Raw genomic sequence first — 21,800 nt, forward strand, 5'->3', positions numbered from 1 at the left:
CCGTTCTACCTTAGGCCGGGCGCATATCTCTTGGATTCCTTAATCAGAATCTTTGTGGTATAAGCTAGAATTGATGGCAACATTCATGAGAATCCAAAAAGTCTAAACCTTGTCTGTGGTATTCTGAGTATGATTCTGGGATTGAATGACTGTGACGAGCTTCAAACTCGCGATTGTTGGGCGTGATGACAAACACAAAAGAATCAATAGATTCTATTCTGACATGATCGAGAACCGACAGATGATTAGCCGTGCCGTGGCAGAGCATTTGGACCTTTTTCACTGAGAGGATGGGATGTAGCCATTGACAACGGTGATGCCCTACTTACAGCTTGCCATGGAAAGGAATAAGAAGGATTGAAGGAAGGCAGTAGGAAAGCAGAGATCCAACAGGGACAAAGCATCTCCATACACTTATCTGAAATTCTCACCAATGATCTACATAAGTATTTCTATCTTTATTTTTTGTTTATTTATTATTATTATTAGAAAACTCCATAACCATTTATTATCCGCCTGACTGAGATTTACAAGATGACCATAGCTTGCTTCATACCAACAATCTCTGTGGGATCGACCCTTACTCACGTAAGGTTTATTACTTGGACGACCCAGTACACTTGCTGGTTTGTGATGCGAAGTTGTGAAGAAAGTGCTGAGTTAGTAGATGTACATACCAAGTTGAATGCCATTGTTAGAGATCACAATTTCGTGCACCAAGAACCAATGGCGCTCTTGAGCTCCTCTATGTCTCTTTCTTGCCTTTGTTGCTCATCCTTAGTGCTTTTGGTGCTCCTATCCTTAGTTGCTCCCAATAGTTGTGTGGAGGAAAAATGTATCCCTTGAGGCATCTCAGGGATTTCTTGATGAGGGAATTCCTCATGCTCTTGTTGAGGTCTATGAGTGGGCTCTCTCGATGTGCAGTCAAATGCTCTATTACTGAGCTATGGACCCTTGAGATGAATCTCTCCATCTTCCATGACTTAGATGCGGAAGCTTCTGCCTTCCCTTTCCTCTTTCTAGAGGTTTCTCTGGCCTTAGGTGCCATAAATGGTTATGAAAAAACAAAAAGCAATGCTTTTACCACACCAAACTTAAAAGGTTTGCTCGTCCTCGAGCAAAAGAAGAGAGAAAAAAGTGGGAGAAGAAGAGAATGGAGGAGATGGAGGGAGAGAAAGAGAGAGAGGTGGGGTAGGTAGGGATCCTGTGGGGTCCACAGATCCTGAGGAGTCAAGAATTTATCATCCCTGCTCCTATTAGGCGTGAAAACGCCCTTACAGTGCAATCCTGGCGTTTAACGCCAGATTGCTGCTTGTTTTTGGCATTAAACGCCAGCTTTTATTCCTTTCCTGGCATTAAACACCAGGCTGCAACCTGTTTCTGGCATTTAATGTCAGATTATAGCCTGTTTCTGGCGTTTAACGCCAGTCTGGTGCTTGTTTCTGGCGTTTAACACCCAGAATGTGCCAGACTGGGTGTTAAACGCCCATTCTGCTACCCTTACTGGCGTTTGAACGCCAGTAAGTCTCTCCTCCAGGGTGTGCTATTTTTAATGCTATTTTTTATTTTTCTTGAATTTTTGCAGTTGTTTTTGTGACTCCACATAATCATCAACCTAAAAAAGGAAAATAACATAGATAAATAAAATTGGGTTGCCTCCCAATAAGCGCTTCTTTAATGTCAATAGCTTGACAGTAAGCTCTCATGGAGCCTCACAGATGTTTAGAGCATTGTTGGAACCTCCTAACACCAAACTTAGAGTTTGGTTGTGGCCTCCCAACACCAAACTTAGAGTTTGACTATGGAGGCTTTGTTTGACTCTGCATTGAGAGAAGCTTTTCATGCTTCCTCTCCATGGTTACAAAGGGAGATCCTTGAGTTTTAAACACAAGGTAGTCCTAATTCAATTGAAGGACCAACTATCCTTTGTCCACATGAATCACAGCTTTTGCTGTGGCTAGGAAGGGTCTTTCAAGGATGATGGATTCATCCTCATCCTTCCCAGTGTCTAGGATTATGAAATCAGTAGGGATGTAAAGGCCTTTGACCTTTACTATCACGTCCTCTACTTGTCCATAAGCCTTTTTCATGGATTTATCTGCCATCTCTAATGAGAACTTGGCAGCCTGTACCTCAAAGATTCCCAGTTTCTCCATTATAGAGAGTGGCATTAAGTTTATGCCTGACCCTAGGTCACATAGAGCCTTCTCAAAGGTCATGGTTCCTATGGTACAAAGAATTAAGAATTTACCAGGATCCTATTTCTTTTGAGGTAATATCTGCCTAGCAAAGTCATTTAGTTCATTGGTGAGCAAAGGGGGATGAGAGCAAAGGGGGTTCATCCACCCAAGTCTCATTACCAAATAACTTGGCATTCAGCTTCATGATTGCTCCAAGGTACTTAGCAACTTGCTCTTCAGTAATATCTTCATCATCTTCAGAGGAAAAATTTTCATCAGAGCTCATGAATGGTAGAAGTAGGTTCAATGGAATCTCTATGGTCTCTATATGAGCCTCAGATTCCTTAGGTTCCTCAAATGGGAACTCCTTTTTGTCCAGAGGACATCCCATGAGGTCTTCCTCATTGGGATTCACATCCTCCTCCTCCTCTGAGCATTCGGCCACACCAAGTAAGGTTATGGCCTTGCATTCTCTTTTTGGATTCTCTTCTGTATTGCTTGGGAGAGTACTAGGAGGAGTTTCAGTGACTCTTTTACTCAGCTGGCCCATTTGTACCTCCAAATTTCTAATGGAGAACCTTGTTTCATTCATGAAACATAGAGTGGCCTTTAGATAGATCAGAGACTATATTTGCTAAGCTAGATGGGTTCTACTCAGAATTCTTTGTCTGTTGCTGAGATGATGATGAAAAAGGCTTGCTACTGCTAAACTTGTTTCTTCCACCATTGTTAAAGCCTTGTTGAGGCTTTTGTTGATCCTTCCATGAGAAATTTGGATGATTTCTCCATGAGGGATTATAGGTGTTTCCATAGGCTTCACCCACGTAATTCACCTCTGCCATTGCAGGATTCTCAGGATCATAAGCTTCTTCTTCAGAAGATGCTTCTTTAGTAATGTTGGATGCATTTTGCAATCCCTTCAGACTCTGAGATATCAAATTGACTTGCTGAGTCAACATTTTGTTCTGAGCCAATATAGCATTCAGAGCATCAATTTCAAGAACTCCCTTCCTCTGAGGCGTCCCATTACTCACAGGATTCCTTTTAGAAGTGTACATGAACTGGTTATTTGCAACCATGTCAATGAGTTCCTGAGCTTCTGCAGGTGTTTTCTTTAGGTAAATGATCCACCTACAGAATGGTCCAATGACATCTTAGATAATTCAAACAGACCATCATAGAATATATCCAGGATGGTCCATTCTGAAAGCATGTCAGAAGGACACTTTTTGGTCAGTTGCTTGTATCTCTCCCAAGCTTCATAGAGGGATTCACCTTCTTTCTGTCTGAAGGTTTGAACATCCACTCTACGCTTGCTAAGCTTTTGAGGAGGAAAGAACTTGGCTAAGAAAGTCATAACCAGCTTATCCTAAGAGTTCAGGCCATCTTTTGGTTGAGAGTCTAACCATATCCTAAGAGTCCTGTAGACCTCGGGATCAATCCCATTGGTCTTAACAGTATCACAGATCTGCAAGAATTCAGTTAAGAACTGAAAAGGATCTTCTGATGGAAGTCCATAGAACTTGCAATTCTGTTGCATCAAAGAAACTAATTGAGGCTTTAGCTCAAAATTGTTTGCTCCAATGGCAGGGATTGAGATGCTTCTTCTATGGAAGTTAGAATTTGGTGCAGTAAAGTCACCAAGCATCTTCCTTGCACCTCCACCATTGTTATTGGGTTCGGCCATATCTACTTCTTTTTCAAAAATTTCAGTAAAGTCCTCTTTAGAGTGTTGTGCTTTAGCTGCTCTTAGTTTCCTCTTCAGAGTCCTTTCAGGTTTAGGATCTGCTTCAACAAGAATGTCCTTATCCTTGATCTTACTCATATGAAAAAGAAGAGAACAGAAAAGAAGAGAAATCCTCTATGTCACAGTATAGAGATTCCTTTATGTGAGTATAAGAAGAAAAGAATAGAAGAAGGAGAAGAGAAAAATTTGAACACAGAGGAGAATAGAGGGTTCGAATTTTGAGATGAAGAGAAGTGTTAGTAAATGAATAAATAAATAGAAAAAGATGAGAGAGAGAGGGAATTCGAATATTAACTAAAAGAGAAGAAAAATATTTTTGTTTTTATTTTAATTATTAGTTAAAATTCGAAAATTAAGAAAAGAAATAAAATTAAAATTAAAATTAAAATTTGAAATAATTAGTTAATTAAAAAGAATTTTGAAAAAGGGTGAGGAATTTTCGAAAATTATAGAGAGAAAGGTAGTTAGGTGGTTTTGAAAAAGATAAGAAACAAACAAAAAGTCAATTAGTTAGTTGAAAAAGATTTGAAAATCAATTTTGAAAAGATAAGAAGTTAGAAAAGATTTTGAAATTGATTTTGAAAAAGATATGATTTAAAAAAGATATGTTTGAAAAGATATGATTGAAAAGATATGATTAAAAAGATATGATTGAAATTTATTTTGAAAAAGAATTGAAAAAGAAATTAAAAAGATTTAATTTTTAAAATTAAAATTGATTACTTGACTAACAAAAAACTAAAAGATATGATTCTAGAATTTAAAGATTGAACCTTTCTTAACAAGAAAGTAACAAACTTCAAATTTTTGAATCAATCACATTAATTGTTAGTAAAGTTTTTGAAAATTATGAAATAAAGATAAGAAAAAGATTTTGAAAATCAATTTTAAAAAAAATTCGAAAATATAAAAGAAAAAATGAAAAAGATTTGATTTTTGAAAAAGATTTGAAAAGATAAGATTTTTAAAAATGAAATCTTGACTTGACTAACAAGAAACAACTTATTTTAAAAATTTTTGACTAAGTCAACCCAAAGATTTCAAAAATTATGAGTAAAATAAGGAAAAGATATTTTTTTATTTTTGAATTTTTAATGATGAGAGAGAAAAATACAAATATGACCCAAAACATGAAAATTTTGGATCAAAACCAATGATGCATGCAAGAACACTATGAATGTCAAGATGAACACCAAGAACACTTTGAAGATCATGATGAACACCAAGAACTTATTTTTGAAAAATTTTTAAGAAAAGAAAACATGCAAGACACCAAACTTAGAAATTTTTAATGTTTAGACTCTAAGAATTCAAAAATGCATATGAAAAACAACAAAAGACACAAAACAAGAAAATATGAAGATCAAACAAGAAGACTTATCAAGAACAACTTGAAGATCATGAAGAATGCAATGCATGAATTTTTCAAAAAAATGCACAAATTTTAAAAACATGCAATTGACACCAAACTTAAAAATTGAAACTAGACTCGAACAAGAAACACAAAATATTTTTGGTTTTTATGATTTTATTAATTTTTTATTTTCCGAAAATTATTTCTAGAAAAACGAAAAAGAAGAAAAAATTTTTTAAAAGATTTTTGAAAACTTTTTGAAAAGAAAATAAAGGTTGAAACAAGAAGAAAATTACATAATCTGAGCAACAAGATGAATCGTCAGTTGTCCAAACTCGAACAATCCCCGGCAACGGCGCCAAAAACTTGGTGCACGAAATTGTGATCTCAATGGCGCCAACAGCTTGGTATGCACAATTGTAATATCACTCTTTTTCACAACTTCACACAACTAACCAGCAAGTGCACTGGGTCGTCCAAGTAATAAACCTTACGTGAGTAAGGGTCGATCCAACGGAGATTGTCGGCATGAAGCAAGCTATGGTCACCTTGTAAATCTCAGTCAGGCGGATTTAAATGGTTATGGAGTTTTAATAATTAAAAGATAAATAAACATAAAATAAAGATAGAGATACTTATGTAAATCATTGGTGGGAATTTCAGATAAGTGTATGGAGATGCTTTGTCCCTTCTGAATCTCTGCTTTCCTGCTGCCTTCATCCAATCCTTCATACTCCTTTCCATGGCAAGCTGTATGTTGGGTGTCACCGTTGTCAATGGCTACTTCCCGTCCTCTCAGTGAAAATGTTCTCTACGGTTTCTGTACGGCTAATCAACTGTCGGATTGCTCGTCTCGGATGAAAAATACCATGCACAGATATCGTATGGCTAATCAGCTGTTGGTTCTCGATCATGCAGGAATAGGATTTACTATCCTTTTACGTCTGTCACCACGCGCTACAGTCGCAAGTTTGAAGCTCGTCACAGTCATCCCTTCCCAGATTCTACTCGGAATACCACAGACAAGGTTTTGACTTTCCAGATCTCAAGAATGCTGCCAATGAATTCTAGCCTATACCACGAAGACTCTAATCTCGGATTCAGATGCCCCATTGTCAGAGGGGAGTCGATGTGAATCGTTGATTAGAAACCCAAGAGATATACATTCAAGCTTGTCTTCATGTAGAACGGAAGTAGTTGTCAATCACGCGTTCATATGTGAGAATGGTGATGAGTGTCACATAATCATCACATTCATCATGTTCTTGTGTGCGAATGAATATCTTAGAATAAGAATAAGCATGAATTGAATAGAAGAATAATAGTACTTTGCATTAATACTCGAGGAACAGCAGAGCTCCAGACTCTTAATCTATGGTGTGTAGAAACTCCACCGTTGAAAATACATAAGAACAAGGTCTAGGCATGGCCGAATGGCCAGCCTCCCCAAATAGCATGTGAATTCGAAAACAGGAAAAATGACCCCCAGTACAATAGTAAAAAGTTCTATTTATACTAAACTAGTTACTAGAGTTTACAAAAACAAGTAAATGATGAAGAAATCCACTTCCGGGCCCACTTGGTGTGTGCTTGGGCTGAGCATTGAAACTTTCACATATAGACGTCTTCCTTGGAGTTAAACGCCAGTTTGGAACTTGTTTCTGGCGTTTAACTCTGCTTTGCAACTTATTTCTAGCGTTTAACGCCATAATAGGACAGAAAGCTGGCGTTAAACGCAAGTTTTCATCGTCTAAAATCTGACAAAGTATGGACTATTATATATTTCTGGAAAGCCCTGGATGTCTACTTTTCAACGCAATTTAGATCGCGCCATTTGGACTCTTATAGCTCCAAAAAATTCATTTCGAGTGCATGGAGGTCAGAATCCAACAGCATCAGCAGTCCTTTGTCAGCCTCTGAATCAGATATTTGCTCAGGTCTCTCAATTTCAGCCAAAAAATACCTGAAATAACGGAAAAACACACAAACTCATAGTAAAGTCTGGAAATGTAAATTTTGCTTAAAAACTAATAAAAATATACTAAAAAGTAGCTAGATCCTACTAAAAACTATCTGAAAACAATGCCAAAAAGCGTATAAATTATCCGCTCATCACAACACCAAACTTAAATTGTTGCTTGTCCCCAAGCAACTAAAAATAAAATAGGATAAAAAGAATAGAATATAAAATGAATCTCACAATGTCAATGAAACTTAGTCCCAATTAGATGAGCGGGGCTAGTAGCTTTTTGCTTCTGAACAGTTTTTGCATTTCACTTTATCCTTTGAAATTCAGAATGATTGGCATCTATAGGAACTCAGAATTTCAGAGTGTTATTGATTTTTCTAGTTCAGTATGTTGATTCTTGAACACAGCTACTTTATGAGTCTTGGCCGTGGCCCTAAGCACTTTGTTTTCCAATATTACCACCGGATACATAAATGCCACAGACACATGACTAGGTGAACCTTTTTAGATTGTGACTCAGCTTTGCTAAAGTCCCCAGTTTGAGGTGTCCAGAGCTCTTAAGCACACTCTTTTAGCTTTGGATCACGACTTTAACCACTCAGTCTCAAGCTTTTCACTTGGACCTTCATGACACAAGAACATGGTTAGGGACATCTTGATTTAGCCGCTTAGGCCTGGATTTTATTTCCTTGGGCCCTCCTATCCATTAATGCTCAAAGCCTTGGATCCTTTTTACCCTTGCCTTTTGGTTTAAAGGGCTATTGGCTTTTTCTGCTTGCTTTTTCTTTTTCTTTCTCTTTTTTTTCGCCATTTTTCTCTTTCTCTTTTTTTTCGCAAGCTTTCTTATTCACTGCTTTTTCTTGCTTCAAGAATCAATTTCATGATTTTTCAAATTATCAATAACATTTCTCTTTGTTCATCATTCTTTCAAGAGCCAACAAATTTAAAATTCATAAACAACAAGATCAAAAATATGCACTGTTCAAGCATTCATTCAGAGAACAAAAAAGTATTGCCACCACATCAAAATAATTAAACTAATTTCAAGATAAAATTTGAAATCTAAGTACTTCTTGTTCTTTTGTAATTAAGAACATTTTTCATTTAAGAGAGGTGAAGGATTCATGGAGTTATTCATAGCTTTAAGACATAGACAGTAATGATCATGTAATGAAGACACAAACATAGACAAACATGAAGCTCAAAACCGAAAAGAGAAAAATAAATAGACAAGGAGATTAAGGAATGAGTCCAGCTTAGTGAGGGTGGCGTCTTCCTCTTGAAGAACCAATGGTGCTCTTGAGGTCCTCTATGTCTCTTCCTTGCCTTTGTTGCTCCATCCTTAGTGCTTTTGGTGCTCCTATCCTTAGTTGCTCCCAATAGTTGTGTGGAGGAAAAATGTATCCCTTGAGGCATCTCAGGGATTTCTTGATGAGGGAATTCCTCATGCTTTTGTTGAGGTCCATGAGTGGGCTCTCTTGATGTGCAGTAAAAATGCTCTATTACTAAACTATGGACCCTTGAGATGAATCTCTCCATCTCCCATGACTCGGAGGCGGAAGCTTTTGCTTTCCCTTTCCTCTTTCTAGAGGTTTCTCCGACCTTAGGTGCCATAAATGGTTATGGAAAAACAAAAAGCAAGGCTTTTACCACACCAAACTTAAAAGGTTTGCTCGTCCTCGTGTAAAAGATGAGAGAAAGAAGTGGGAGAAGAAGAGAATGGAGGAGATGGAGAGAGAGAGAGAGAGAGGTTGGGTAGGTGGGGATCCTGTGGGGTCCACAGATCCTGAGAGGTCAAGGATTTATCATCCCTGCTCCTATTAGGTGTGTAAACGCCCTTACAGTGCAATCCTGGCATTTAACGCCAGATTGCTGCTTGTTTCTGGCGTTAAACGCCAGCTTTTATTCCTTTCTTGGCATTAAACGCCAGGCTGCAACCTGTTTCTGGCGTTTAACGCCAGATTGTAGCCTGTTTCTGGTGTTTAACGCCAGTCTGGTGCTTGTTTCTGGTGTTTAAACGCCAATAAGTCTTTCCTCTAGGGTGTGCTATTTTTAATGCTGTTTTTGATTTTTCTTGAATTTTTACAGTTGTTTTTGTGATTTCACATGATCATCAACCTAAAAAAGGAAAATAACATAGATAAATAAAATTGGGTTGCCTCTCAATAAGCGCTTCTTTAATGTCAATAGCTTGACAGTGAGCTCTGATAAACCCCATTTTTAGGGTTTATCTTGTATTGAATTTAGAGTATTTTGATGACCTTTTCTCGCATTTAGCCTATGAATTGGCATGGTTTTGTTATCTCTCCCGTAATTGTGTTTAAGTGCAAAAACATACTTTTTAAGCCTTTAATTTGATAATTTTAATTCCTCTTTGATTCCATAAGATGCCTTGATGTGTTTGCTAGTAATCTCAGGTTGAAATAGGCTAGTCATGGATCAAGGGAGCAAGGAAGAAAGCATGCAAGTGGAGAAAAGCACAAAAACCAAAGAATTGATCTTGACCAAGCACGCGCACGCGCATAAGGCGCTCGCGCGCACATTGCAGAATCGGCCAGGGACGCGCACGCGTATCGTGTGCGCACGCGTCGATGATCGCACATGACTTCATTAAAGCAACACGTGCCTGGCGATTTGAGAAGGTTTCTGAACCCATTTTGGCGCCAATTACTGATAGAAAGGAATAAAAGGATCAAGGATTGAATTAGAAGGGAGTGACCATTAGTCATAGTTTTAGTTTAGAGTAGTTTAGAGAGAGAAGCTCTCACTTCTCTCTAGGATTAGGATTAGGTTAATCTCTCCTCTTAGATCTAGTTTAATTCATGCTTCAATTCACTTTTCCTTCATCAAGTTTTAATCTTCCCCTCTTCCTCTTTCTAGTTATGTACTTTAATAATTGTAATTCTTCATTTTGTTTTGGATAGATTGTTGTTCCTTTGTTTTCTTTCAATAATGCAATTGGAGGTAATTCATGATAATTGTGATTTCCTTGATTGTTATTGTTAATTCTTTGCAATAATTGTTGTTAGATTTCATTCTTGTTGTTGATTTACTATGCTTTCCTTTTGTGCCTGCCAAGTGTTTGATGAAATGCTTGGTTGAGTTCTAGTGTAGATTTTGTTCCTCTTGGCCTAGGTAGAGTAATTAGTGACTCTTGAGTTATCTAATTCCTTTGTTGATTGATAATTAGAAGTTGCTAATTGATTTGAATGTCTCTAAAGCTAGTCATTCCCTTAGAAGTTGATTAGGACTTGAGGAATCAATTTGATTCATCCACTTGACTTCCCTCTATGGTTAGAGGTTAACTAAGTGGGAGCAATGAACAATTCTCATCACAATTGAGAAAGGTAACTAGGATAGGATTTCTAGTTCTCATATCTTGCCAAGAGCTTTGTTAGTTGTTAGTTTATTTTTCTTGCCATTTATCTTTCATGCCTCTTATCAAAACCCCAAAATAATTCATAACCAATAACAAGACACTTCATTGTAATTCCTAGGGAGAACGACCCGAGGTCCAATACTTTGGTTTATAAATTTTAGCGGTTTGTACTAGTGACAAACAACTTTTTGTATGAAAGGATTATTGTTTGGTTTAGAAACTATACTTTACAACGAGATTTCATTAGTGAAATTCTAAACCGTCAAAAATCTAATCATCAAAATGGCGCCGTTGCCGGGATTGCAATGGTGTTATGTTATTGGTTATTGTACATATGTGAATAGTGTGAATATCTTGCTTTTTGCTTTATTTGCTAGTTGTAGAATTTTATTTTTCCCCTTCCACCATGAATTCTCACTTTGGCTATGAGTGTGATTACAACTATGTTGTAGGTGATGAGAGCTTCAATGAGAATGTGTATCAGAAATGGGACAATCAAAGGTGGGAAGAGCCATATGCATATGATCAATCCTCTTGGCAACAACCCCCACCAATGCACTATGAAGAAGAGCCATTCCATGATGCATATCAATCAAATGGCTATGGTGAATCTCCTTGTGATTTTCAACAATCACCATCATATGCCTATGAACCTCACCCTCAACATGAACCTCAACCATTCTCACAAGCCTTTCCATACCAAGCACCTTCCTATGATCCATATCCATCATATGACCAAGCAACCATACCATACTCCTATAACCATTACGAGCAAGAACCTTTAGAACCACCACAATTCCAAGATTACTACTACCAAAAACCACCTCAATACACACAATCTCCACAACCTTACCAAGAAGAACCACCTTCCTATTATGAACCCTCTCTCCAAAATGATGAGCCTTCCTACCCACCACAAGCCCCAATAGACGATCCTCTCACCTTGTTACTTCAAGGACAAGAAGCCATGAAGCGGGATACACTTGAGTTTGTGACCAATTTGACCAAGGTGGTGCACACTTTAGCCCACCAATGCTTGAATACTCAAGGTACTTTCGTGACCACATTTGAATGGTCAAAAGAAGAGCAAAGCATGAAGGAGAAATTGGAAAATCCGGTGGAGAAGGAAGAACCAAGTTTTATGTTGGAACAATTGGAGGAACCTATGATCATTGAAGAAAAGGAAGAAGTGGTTGAAGAATTAGGAGATGTTGAAAGTCCATGGGAATGTAGCATCATGGAGCACTCTTCCAAGAAGCTTGATATTGATGTTGAAGAGGGTGCGCAACCTCCCAAGGAAGATGAAAATGGCATGGTGTATATTGAAATTGAAGAATATGAAGAGGATGAGCAAGAGATGGATTCATTCATCAATGAATTCCTATCCAAAATTGACTCACCACCCATTGGGCGAGATGAAGTTCTTGAAGACAATACCAGGCCAAGTAAAAGGAAAGAGGTTGAAATTGAAGAAGCTTGTGAAGAGGTGGAAACAACTAAAGAAGAGCACAAGGAAGTGGACCTTGCATTGTCTAAGTGTGGGGAAGCCTCCCTTCCCAAGTTACCATCAAATGCAACATTTAAGTGGGTAAAATCTCTATCTCTAAGCTTTAACTTCTCACTTGAATATGGTTTCATTGAAAATGATGGTCAACTTCGAGCTCTTTGTGGAGTTAGGAATAGGAGAGAGTCGTGTAGTGGTTGGAAATTCGGTATAAAAATCATAAAGGCCAAGACTCTAAGGTATAGGAATGAGGATGGAACGGAAATCTCCGTATATGGGTCTAGAAGGAAGCATTGGTGGAATAAAGAGAATTCTATGTGTCAATCACCCTTATGTCAACCACCCGTACGGAAAAATCATGAAACTCAACTAACGGATGGGTGTGAAGATAAGATATGGGATCCCGGTTCGCTATGTGGAGACCAACTATGGGGACTCATATCTTGGGTAGAACTTTGCCCAAGCTTGATGAAAATGGTTGGAATTTCTGTCAACCAATTGAGAAGCAAAGATCCTTGGAGATTCAAGGATGAGTACAAACATAAGCCACCATGACAATAAGCTCCTCAAAATGTCCAACTTAAGGACTTAAACTAAAAGTGCTAGGTGGGAGACACCCCACCATGGTAAACTCTTTTCACACTCTTTTATTTTTGCTTCATAAGTGATTTGAGTTACCATTGTAGGTAGATGTTTCATATAAATTTGTTTGTACAACTTAATTGTTAGTATATTCACATGTATGTTGTGTTTAGTAGTAGATGAATAATATCAAATTGCATTTTTGTGAATTGCATTTTTGTGTTTAGTAGTAGATGAATAAAGAGTTGTGAGCAGTATGGGGAGCACCTGAGCATAATTTCTTTGATAAAAAAAAAGAAGAAGAAAGGGAGGGTGGACGCGCGCGCACAATGTACGCGCACGCATCCCTGAGCAGATGCATCATCACCCACATTCCAGAGAGTTGGGCCTCTCCTGGGTAACCACTATGCCCTGAGCCCAACATGACCCACGCTGACGCGCACTACGTGCGTGCTCGCCAATCATGAGAACAAGGAAGTGCACGCGGACGCGCACCTGCCGCGTCCGCGTCGATTTACTGCTGCAAAATTTTGAGCCAAGCCCCAGAGAGTTGTGCTGGATCTGGACCAACCTTAAGCCCCTAGCCCAACTCCATCTACGCGGACGCGCATTCGCCGCATGCGCGCCCATATGTCTAAAGGTGGAATAGATGCGAGCGCACGCATTGCGCTAGCGCACCTTACGCCAATTCCTCAATATACGCGGACGCGCACTTGCCGCACGCGCGTCCCTTATATGATGCTGCCACTCCAAGCCTTTGGCCAGAGAGTTGGGCGTGCGTCAAGCCCACTCTAAGCCTCAAGCCCAACCCCATGTACGCGTGCGCGCACTGTACGCGCACGCGCCCTTGTGTAGTTTGCCAAATCACGCTTGTGCGCGCTGTACGCTCACGCATAGATCCTTATTTTCGGCAAGGTACGCGGACGCGCAAGGTGCGCGCTCGCGTCGATTCAAAAATAGGATAACCCTAGTGCGCGAAGGGCGTTGCGCACTCTCCCTTCTCCCTCATCATCTTCTTCTTCTTCTCACCCTCAACCTCCGCCGCCGTCACCACCACCGCACGGCCACCGCCAGCCTCTCTCTCTCACCACCAACCAACCCCTTCATTTTCTCTCTCTCTCACTTATCCACTCCGCTCCTACCTCTCACTTCTCCTTTCTCACCGCCGTGACTCCACCATCGCCACCGGCGATAGGCACGCGGCGGCTCCTCCTTTTCTTCCCCCATTTCACAATCTCATCTCACTTGCCCTCTCTCAAGATCGCCAGCCAGCCTCCCCTGCACTCTGTCTCTCACTCCGTCTTCGCTGCCTCACCGCCACAACCGCCACCATCCACGGCGGCACGAACCTCTAATTCTGCTGCCCCTGCTCCAATCCTAATTTCCCCTTCCGATTCTCAGTTCTTCTCCACTCCCAGGTTCCTGCTCAGATTCTGTTTATTTTTAATTGTTTGATTCTGTTAGCTACTGTTAGTATCCTGTTAGTTAGTTTGAATTAAAATGTTGCATGATAGGATTAGTTAGAAATAATTGCGGTTAGGTAGCTAGGACTGGATAGAGGATTCTAGGCCTGATAAGTGCTCCGTTTGTGTTCATATTCTGTTTGTTCACTTGTCTGATAAGTGCCAATTTTGAGTTGCTCTGTATGCAATCTGTGTTGCTTGGTTGCTGTCTTATTGCTGCTGTGATTAGTTGATATTGTAATCATGCTAATTGTGCTATGTTGCCATCCAGGAACGTCCAATTTTAAGCCGGAATGCTGCCCAATTTTCAAGAATTACTTTTTTCCTCTAATTTTTATTGACAAATTGAAACTTGGCATATACATTTTCCAAACCTTTGCTTAATGCGCACCAAGTTCATATTGGGCTAATTTCCATTTCTATTTGCCTCCTGGGTTCGGCATTGGCCTCATGAAAACAAGTGTTGGCGTACTTCTATGTGCAACTTCTTATTTCTTCCAAATTCGATTTCTACTTGTTCATAGTTGCACAGTCTCTTTCTAGTGTTTACCGCACCAATTCTTGTGAAAGCTACTTCTGTTAGGACCATACCCTCATGCTTGTGAACATGATTTGTTTACTTGAAAGATTCATTTCTCATCATACTACTAACTTGTAACTCCACTTTTCTAACTCACTGTCTTCTTTACTTACTAACTTCACTTTTGCTTGCATTTTAACCCTTTTAACCATTCTTTTGAGTCATGATGGTGAACATGCCTATTCCTTAAGATTTGTGCTCATTGTTTAATCATTGAATTCTTGGTTTATGGCTATGTTTTCTGTTCTTACTTGCTGCCCATGTTTCAAGTTTAGCTCACATCATGTTTGCTCGCCATCTATTTTACGTCCTGAACATGCTTTCCTTGCTTCGTGCTAAGTGCTTTATTGCTTATATTCTATCATATTTTTTTTAGGATGTCGGATAAAGGAAAGGCTATAGCCACTTCCTCCAAGAAAAGGAAACATTCTACCCCATCTATTCCCTCCATTTACAAGAATTATGCTAAGAATCCTTTGAATGACGAGGAAAAGGAAAATCAGCTGCTACCTTCTACTGACCCAACTAAATTCCCCAATCTTTACTGTGAGCTTCACCTTTCCAAGTATTGGACGACGAAACTGAATACCGAGAAGAAGCTTGTCCTTCCCAATGATGTACGACGCTCCATTACTAGTCGGATCCTAGAGTTGGGTATGGATTTTGTTGACAGAGATTTGGGGGATATCAATATTTCTTGGGTGAAGGAATTTTATTGCAACTTCTTCCGTCCCACATTGGATTCAGTTCAGTTGAGGGGTAGAGAGATCATGATTACTGAGACTGCTATAGAGGAGGCATTGCAGTGCCGACATCTTCCTGATGGCACCTGCGCCCATCAGCAGGCCGAGTTGGCTATTCACAGCATGACCTTTGACTATGAGGCGCTTAGGCGCGTGATTGGTTTACCAGATGCTACATGGGTCATGGATGCGAACAACACTAAGCCTAAGGGGATGCTCTTTGCTCAGCTGACTAGAGAGGCCAAGACTTGGCAGATGATATTTGCCCACTATGTCTTACCCACCACTCACTTCTCTGAGATCCCTATGGAGATGCTACTGCTGATTGGGTGTGTTATGGAGGGGAAGGATGTTTATTTTCCTCGACTTATCCGGCAGTGTATGTGGCGAGCGCATATTCGTGGCCTACTTCCATTCCCTACTTTGGTCACTAGTATGGCCGCCCTAGCTGAGGTCCCGTGGTTGGATGATGATGTGATACCACCACCCCCAGATGATGATGACAAGGAGGTTACTATTCCTTGGGGTGGTTGGGTACACGGGAAGCCACCAGCTAGACGCCGTTCCAGAGCTAGGGCAGTAGTGGGGGCAGTTGGACCTTCAGCCTCTACAGCAGCCCCATCCTCTTCTACAGCAGCAGCTCCATCTTCTTCGACAGCTCCTCCTTCAGCACCTAATCCCACTTACTTACTGGTCCAGCGCCTGTTTCGGTTTTTGGAGCGCGAGAGGCTCCATGTTAGACACCGACTGGACCGGATGGATCAGGCACTCATCTCCCTCGGCGCTGAGTTACCTCCGCTTCCCGACTCTCCAGCCTCCGATGAGCAGGATCATCAGGAGGAGGATGTGGAGGCACCGACTCAGCAGGATGCACCTCCAGCTGCTCCTGACACTACAGAGGCACCACAGACCTATGAGGAGCCGGTCCCACAGCCACAGCCAGAGCCTACCGTTGTACCTTCCACTGATCCTTCCGTTTAGCATCGAGGACGATGCTTGGTCTTAAGTGTGGGGAGGTCACCGGTAGCATCATTAGAGGACCGGTGAATATTTTGGCCACTCTCTTAGTTACATTGCTTTGCATATCTTTTGTATATATTTGATGCATTTTGAGTTTATTTCGGATACTCTTGCTATTTTGGTTCACTGTGGATACTTTTACTGCTCATTTTGGATTTTAGATATTTTGATGCTTTTGGATATCTTTAGATGTTTTGGATGATAGATTTCATACTTTTAGTTGGACTTTTCTTTATACATTTTTGCATATCTTTCTTTTTAGTTTGTGGTTGTGATTAGAAAACATACTTTGAATTGCAAAAACTTAGTCACCCCTTTTGCATAAGAAATTGGTTTTAAGCAGAAAAGAAAAGGGAAAATAAGGAAATTTTTGAATTTTTCAATCACAATAATGCTTAGTCAAATATTGAGATTTTTCAAGAAATTTAATTATAGGGTAATAACCCAAATGATTGAAGAAAACTTTTGGTGAAACTTGCTTGAATTCATACTTTGTGAAGCATGTATTGAATTAAGAACACAAGCTTGTGAGACTTGAGCCTATTGATGTGGTTACATTTTATAACCACTTATTTTCCATTCTTGTGTGAAATTGTTCTCTTTCTATGATTGTGATCCTTGATTTGCTTGATTCTATATGTCCATTTATTTCTTGTATTTATGCATTTGTATGATTGAGGCCATCATTTCATTAGCTCACTTACCCAAATAGACTTACCTTTTATCCTCCATTGTTAGCCAACTTTGAGCCTACGCTTAACCCACTTTGTTCTTAATTTAGCACATTACAAGCCTTAAAGCGAAAAACAATAATTGTCCTTATTTGGATCTTTGATTAGCTTAGGCTAGCATGTGTGAGTATCATTCAAGTGTGGGAATCTTGGGACATTGGATAAATAAAAGGGGTAGTTTTGTAGTGTTATTAAAAATATTGGGAATTGGGTACATACTCATGTACTGATCAAATGTAAACCTTATGCATTGAGATTCTTGTATATAAAAAAAAAGGGAAATGAGAAAAAGAAAAAGAAAAGGAAAAATAATATGGAAAAGAAAAAAAATAGAAAAAGGAAGAAAAAAAAGAAGAAAAATAATAAAAAAGGGACAAAATGCCCAAAGTGAAGCTCAATAAGATCAATGCATAAGTGTTGTGAAATGAAAAAGAAAATGCATGAGTATGTGAAAAAAGTGAGAAATGGGTAGTTAGGTTAGCTTTGAAATTGTATAAGAATGTCATAGGTTAGGTGGGAAGTTTAAGCTTATCAAAGATCCAAATTTCAAGCTCACTTAACCATATATGCATCCTACCTTGACCCTAGCCCCATTACAACCTAAGGAAAGACCTCATGATGAATGTATGCATGCATTGAATAAATGTTGGTTGTTAGAAGAAGATCAAACTTTGGAAAGCATGATTAGAGGAGATTTGAGTGAATTAACCCTTAAAACACTTGAGTGAATAGAGCGGATACACATCCGGTGAGGGTTCAAAAATTCAATCACATGTGTTCACCTATATTATCTATATTCTTGCAAACTTGAATTTCTTCTAATAATTCAATACAATTGTGGTTGGGACTTAACTCCTATTGCCCTAGCTATTGTACTTATGCATGTCTCTTGGGAATTGATTTGTTTGAACTAAGCATTTGCATTCACTTTAGGTAGTTGCAATTAGATAGGACTCATATAGTTTAGTTGCATTCAATAAATGTCATACCCCTTAGTTCCTTCTTATTTTAGCATGAGGACATGCTAAGGTTTAAGTGTGGGGAGGTTGATAAACCCCATTTTTAGGGTTTATCTTGTATTGAATTTAGAGTATTTTGATGACCTTTTCTCGCATTTAGCCTATGAATTGGCATGGTTTTGTTATCTCTCCCGTAATTGTGTTTAAGTGTAAAAACATGCTTTTTAAGCCTTTAATTTGATAATTTTAATTCCTCTTTGATTCCATAAGATGTAATCTCAGGTTGAAATAGGCTAGACATGGATCAAGGGAGCAAGGAAGAAAGCATGCAAGTGGAGAGAAGCACAAAAACCAAAGAATTGATCTTGATCAAGCACGCGCAGGCGCACAAGGCACTCGCGCACGCATTGCAGAATCGGCCAGGGACGCGCACGCGTACCGTGCGCGCACGCGTCGATGATCGCACATGACTTCATTAAAGCAACACGTGCCTGGCGATTTGAGAGGGTTTCTGAACCCATTTTAGCGCCAATTACTGATAGAAAGGAATAAAAGGATCAAGGATTGAATTAGAAGGGAGTGACCATTAGTCATAGTTTTAGTTTAGAGTAGTTTAGAGAGAGAAGCTCTCACTTCTCTCTAGGATTAGGATTAGGTTAATCTCTCCTCTTAGATCTAGGTTTAATTCATGCTTCAATTCTCTTTTCCTTCATCAAGTTTTAATCTTCCCCTCTTCCTCTTTCTAGTTATGTACTTTAATAATTGTAATTCTTCATTTTGTTTTAGATAGATTGTTGTTCCTTTGTTTTCTTTCAATAATGCAATTGGAGGTAATTCATGATAATTGTGATTTCCTTGATTGTTATTGTTAATTCTTTGCAATAATTGTTGTTAGATTTCATTCTTGTTGTTGATTTACTATGCTTTCCTTTTGTGCCTGCCAAGTGTTTGATGAAATGCTTGGTTGAGTTCTAGTGTAGATTTTGTTCCTCTTGGCCTAGGTAGAGTAATTAGTGACTCTTGAGTTATCTAATTCCTTTGTTGATTGATAATTAGAAGTTGCTAATTGATTTGAATGTCTCTAAAGCTAGTCATTCCCTTAGGAGTTGATTAGGACTTGAGGAATCAATTTGATTCATCCACTTGACTTCCCTCTATGGTTAGAGGTTAACTAAGTGGGAGCAATGAACAATTCTCATCACAATTGAGAAAGGTAACTAGGATAGGATTTCTAGTTCTCATATCTTGCCAAGAGCTTTGTTAGTTGTTAGTTTATTTTTCTTGCCATTTATCTTTCATGCCTCTTATCAAAACCCCAAAATAATTCATAACCAATAACAAGACACTTCATTGTAATTCCTAGGGAGAACGATCCGAGATCCAATACTTCGGTTTATAAATTTTAGGGGTTTGTACTAGTGACAAACAACTTTTTGTATGAAAGGATTATTGTTTGGTTTAGAAACTATACTTTACAACGAGATTTCATTAGTGAAATTCTAAACCGTCAAAAATCTAATCATCAAGCTCTCATGGAGCCTCACAGATGTTCAGAGCATTGTTGGAACCTCCTAACACCAAACTTAGAGTTTGATTGTAGGGGTTCAACACCAAACTTAGAGTTTGGTTGTGGCCTCCCAACACCAAACTCAGAGTTTGAATATGGGGGCTTTGTTTGACTCTGAATTGAGAGAAGCTTTTCGTGCTTCCTCTCCATGGTTACAGAGGGAGATCTTTGAGTTTTAAACACAAGGTAGTCCTCATTCAATTGAAGGACCAAGTCTCCTCTGTCCACATCAATAACAGCTTTTGCTATGGCTAGGAAGGGTCTTCTAAGGATGATGGATTCATCCTCATCCTTTCCAGTGTCTAGGATTATGAAATCAGCAGGGATGTAAAGGCCTTTGACCTTTACTAGCACGTCCTCTACCTGTCCATAAGCCTGTTTCATGAATTTGTCTGTCATCTCTAATGAGAACTTGGCAGCCTGTACCTCAAAGAATCCCAATTTCTCCATTACAGAGAGTGGCATTAAGTTTATGCCTGACCCCAGGTCACACAGAGCCTTCTCAAAGGTCATGGTGCCTATGGTACAGGGAATTAAGAATTTACCAAGATCCTGTTTTTTTTTTTTTGAGGTAATATCTGCCTAGCCAAATCATTCAGTTCATTGGTGAGCAAGGGGGTTCATCCACCCAAGTCTCATTACCAAATAACTTGGCATTCAGCTTCATGATTGCTCCAAGGTACTTAGCAACTTGCTCTTCAGTAATATCTTCATCCTCTTCAGAGGAAGAATATTTATCAGAGCTCATGAATGGCAGAAGTAGGTTCAACGAAATCTCTATGGTCTCTATATGAGCCTCAGATTCCTTAGGTTCCTCAAATGGGAACTCCTTTTTGTCCAGAGGACGTCCCATGAGGTCTTCCTCATTGGGATTGATATCCTCTTCCTCCTCTGAGCATTCGGCCACACCAAGTAAGGTTATGGCCTTGCACTCTCTTTTTGGATTCTCTTCTGTATTGCTAGGGAGAGTACTAGGAGGAGTTTCAGTGACCCCTAAATTTTACTCAACTGGCCCACTTGTGCTTCCAAATTTCTAATGGAGGACCTTGTTTCATTCATGAAACTTAGAGTGGCCTTAGATAGATCAGAGACTATGTTTGCTAAGCTAGATGGGTTCTGCTCAGAATTATCTGTCTGTTGCTGAGATGATGATGGAAAAGGCTTGCTATTGCTAAACCTGTTTCTTCCACCATTATTAAAGCCTTGTTGAGGCTTTTGTTGATCCTTCCATGAGAAATTTGGATGATTTCTCCATGAGGGATTATAGGTGTTTCCATAGGCTTCACCCATGTAATTCACCTCTGCTATTGCAAGGTTCTCAGGATCATAAGCTTCTTCTTCAGAAGATGCTTCTTTAATACTGTTGGATGCATTTTGTAATCCCTTCAGACTTTGAGAAATCAAATTGACTTGCTGAGTCAACATTTTGTTCTGAGCCAATATGGCATTCAGAGCATCAATTTCAAGAACTCCCTTCCTCTAAGGCATCCCATTACTCACAGGATTCCTTTCAGAAGTGTACATGAACTGGTTATTTGTAACCATGTCAATGAGTTCCTGAGCTTCTGCAGGAGTTTTCTTTAGGTGAATAGATCCACCTGTAGAATAGTCCAATGACATCTTAGATAATTCAGACAGACCATCATAGAATATATCTAGGATGGTCCATTCTGAAAGCATGTCAGAAGGACACTTTTTGGTCAGTTGCTTGTATCTCTCCCAAGCTTCATAGAGGGATTCACCTTCTTTCTGTCTGAAGGTTTGAACATCCACTCTAAGCTTGCTAAGCTTTTGAGGAGGAAAGAACTTGGCTAAGAAAGCCGTGACCAGCTTATCCCAAGAGTTCAGGCCATCTTTAGGTTGAGAGTCCAACCATATTCTAGCTCTGTCTCTTACAGCAAAAGGGAAAAGCATAAGCCTGTAGACCTCGGGATCAATCCCATTGGTCTTAACAATATCACAGATCTGCAAGAATTTAGTTAAGAACTGAAAAGGATCTTCTGATGGAAGTCCGTAGAACTT

The 21,800-nt window shown here is 39.3% G+C and overlaps 2 non-coding genes across 2 annotated transcripts; both read left to right on the forward strand.

Moving 5' to 3' along the window:
- The first annotated feature begins 3,387 nt into the window (after window positions 1–3,387).
- Window positions 3,388–3,495, forward strand: LOC130964666 (small nucleolar RNA R71). The gene has a single exon (XR_009080751.1). It is a non-coding gene; the product is annotated as a small nucleolar RNA R71 (small nucleolar RNA).
- A 17,957-nt stretch (window positions 3,496–21,452) lies between these two features.
- Window positions 21,453–21,560, forward strand: LOC130964974 (small nucleolar RNA R71). Its single transcript, XR_009081036.1, has one exon. It is a non-coding gene; the product is annotated as a small nucleolar RNA R71 (small nucleolar RNA).
- Window positions 21,561–21,800: the final 240 nt, after the last annotated feature.

The sequence above is a fragment of the Arachis stenosperma genome, chromosome 2 (assembly GCF_014773155.1).
Source record: "Arachis stenosperma cultivar V10309 chromosome 2, arast.V10309.gnm1.PFL2, whole genome shotgun sequence".
NCBI lineage: Eukaryota > Viridiplantae > Streptophyta > Magnoliopsida > Fabales > Fabaceae > Arachis > Arachis stenosperma.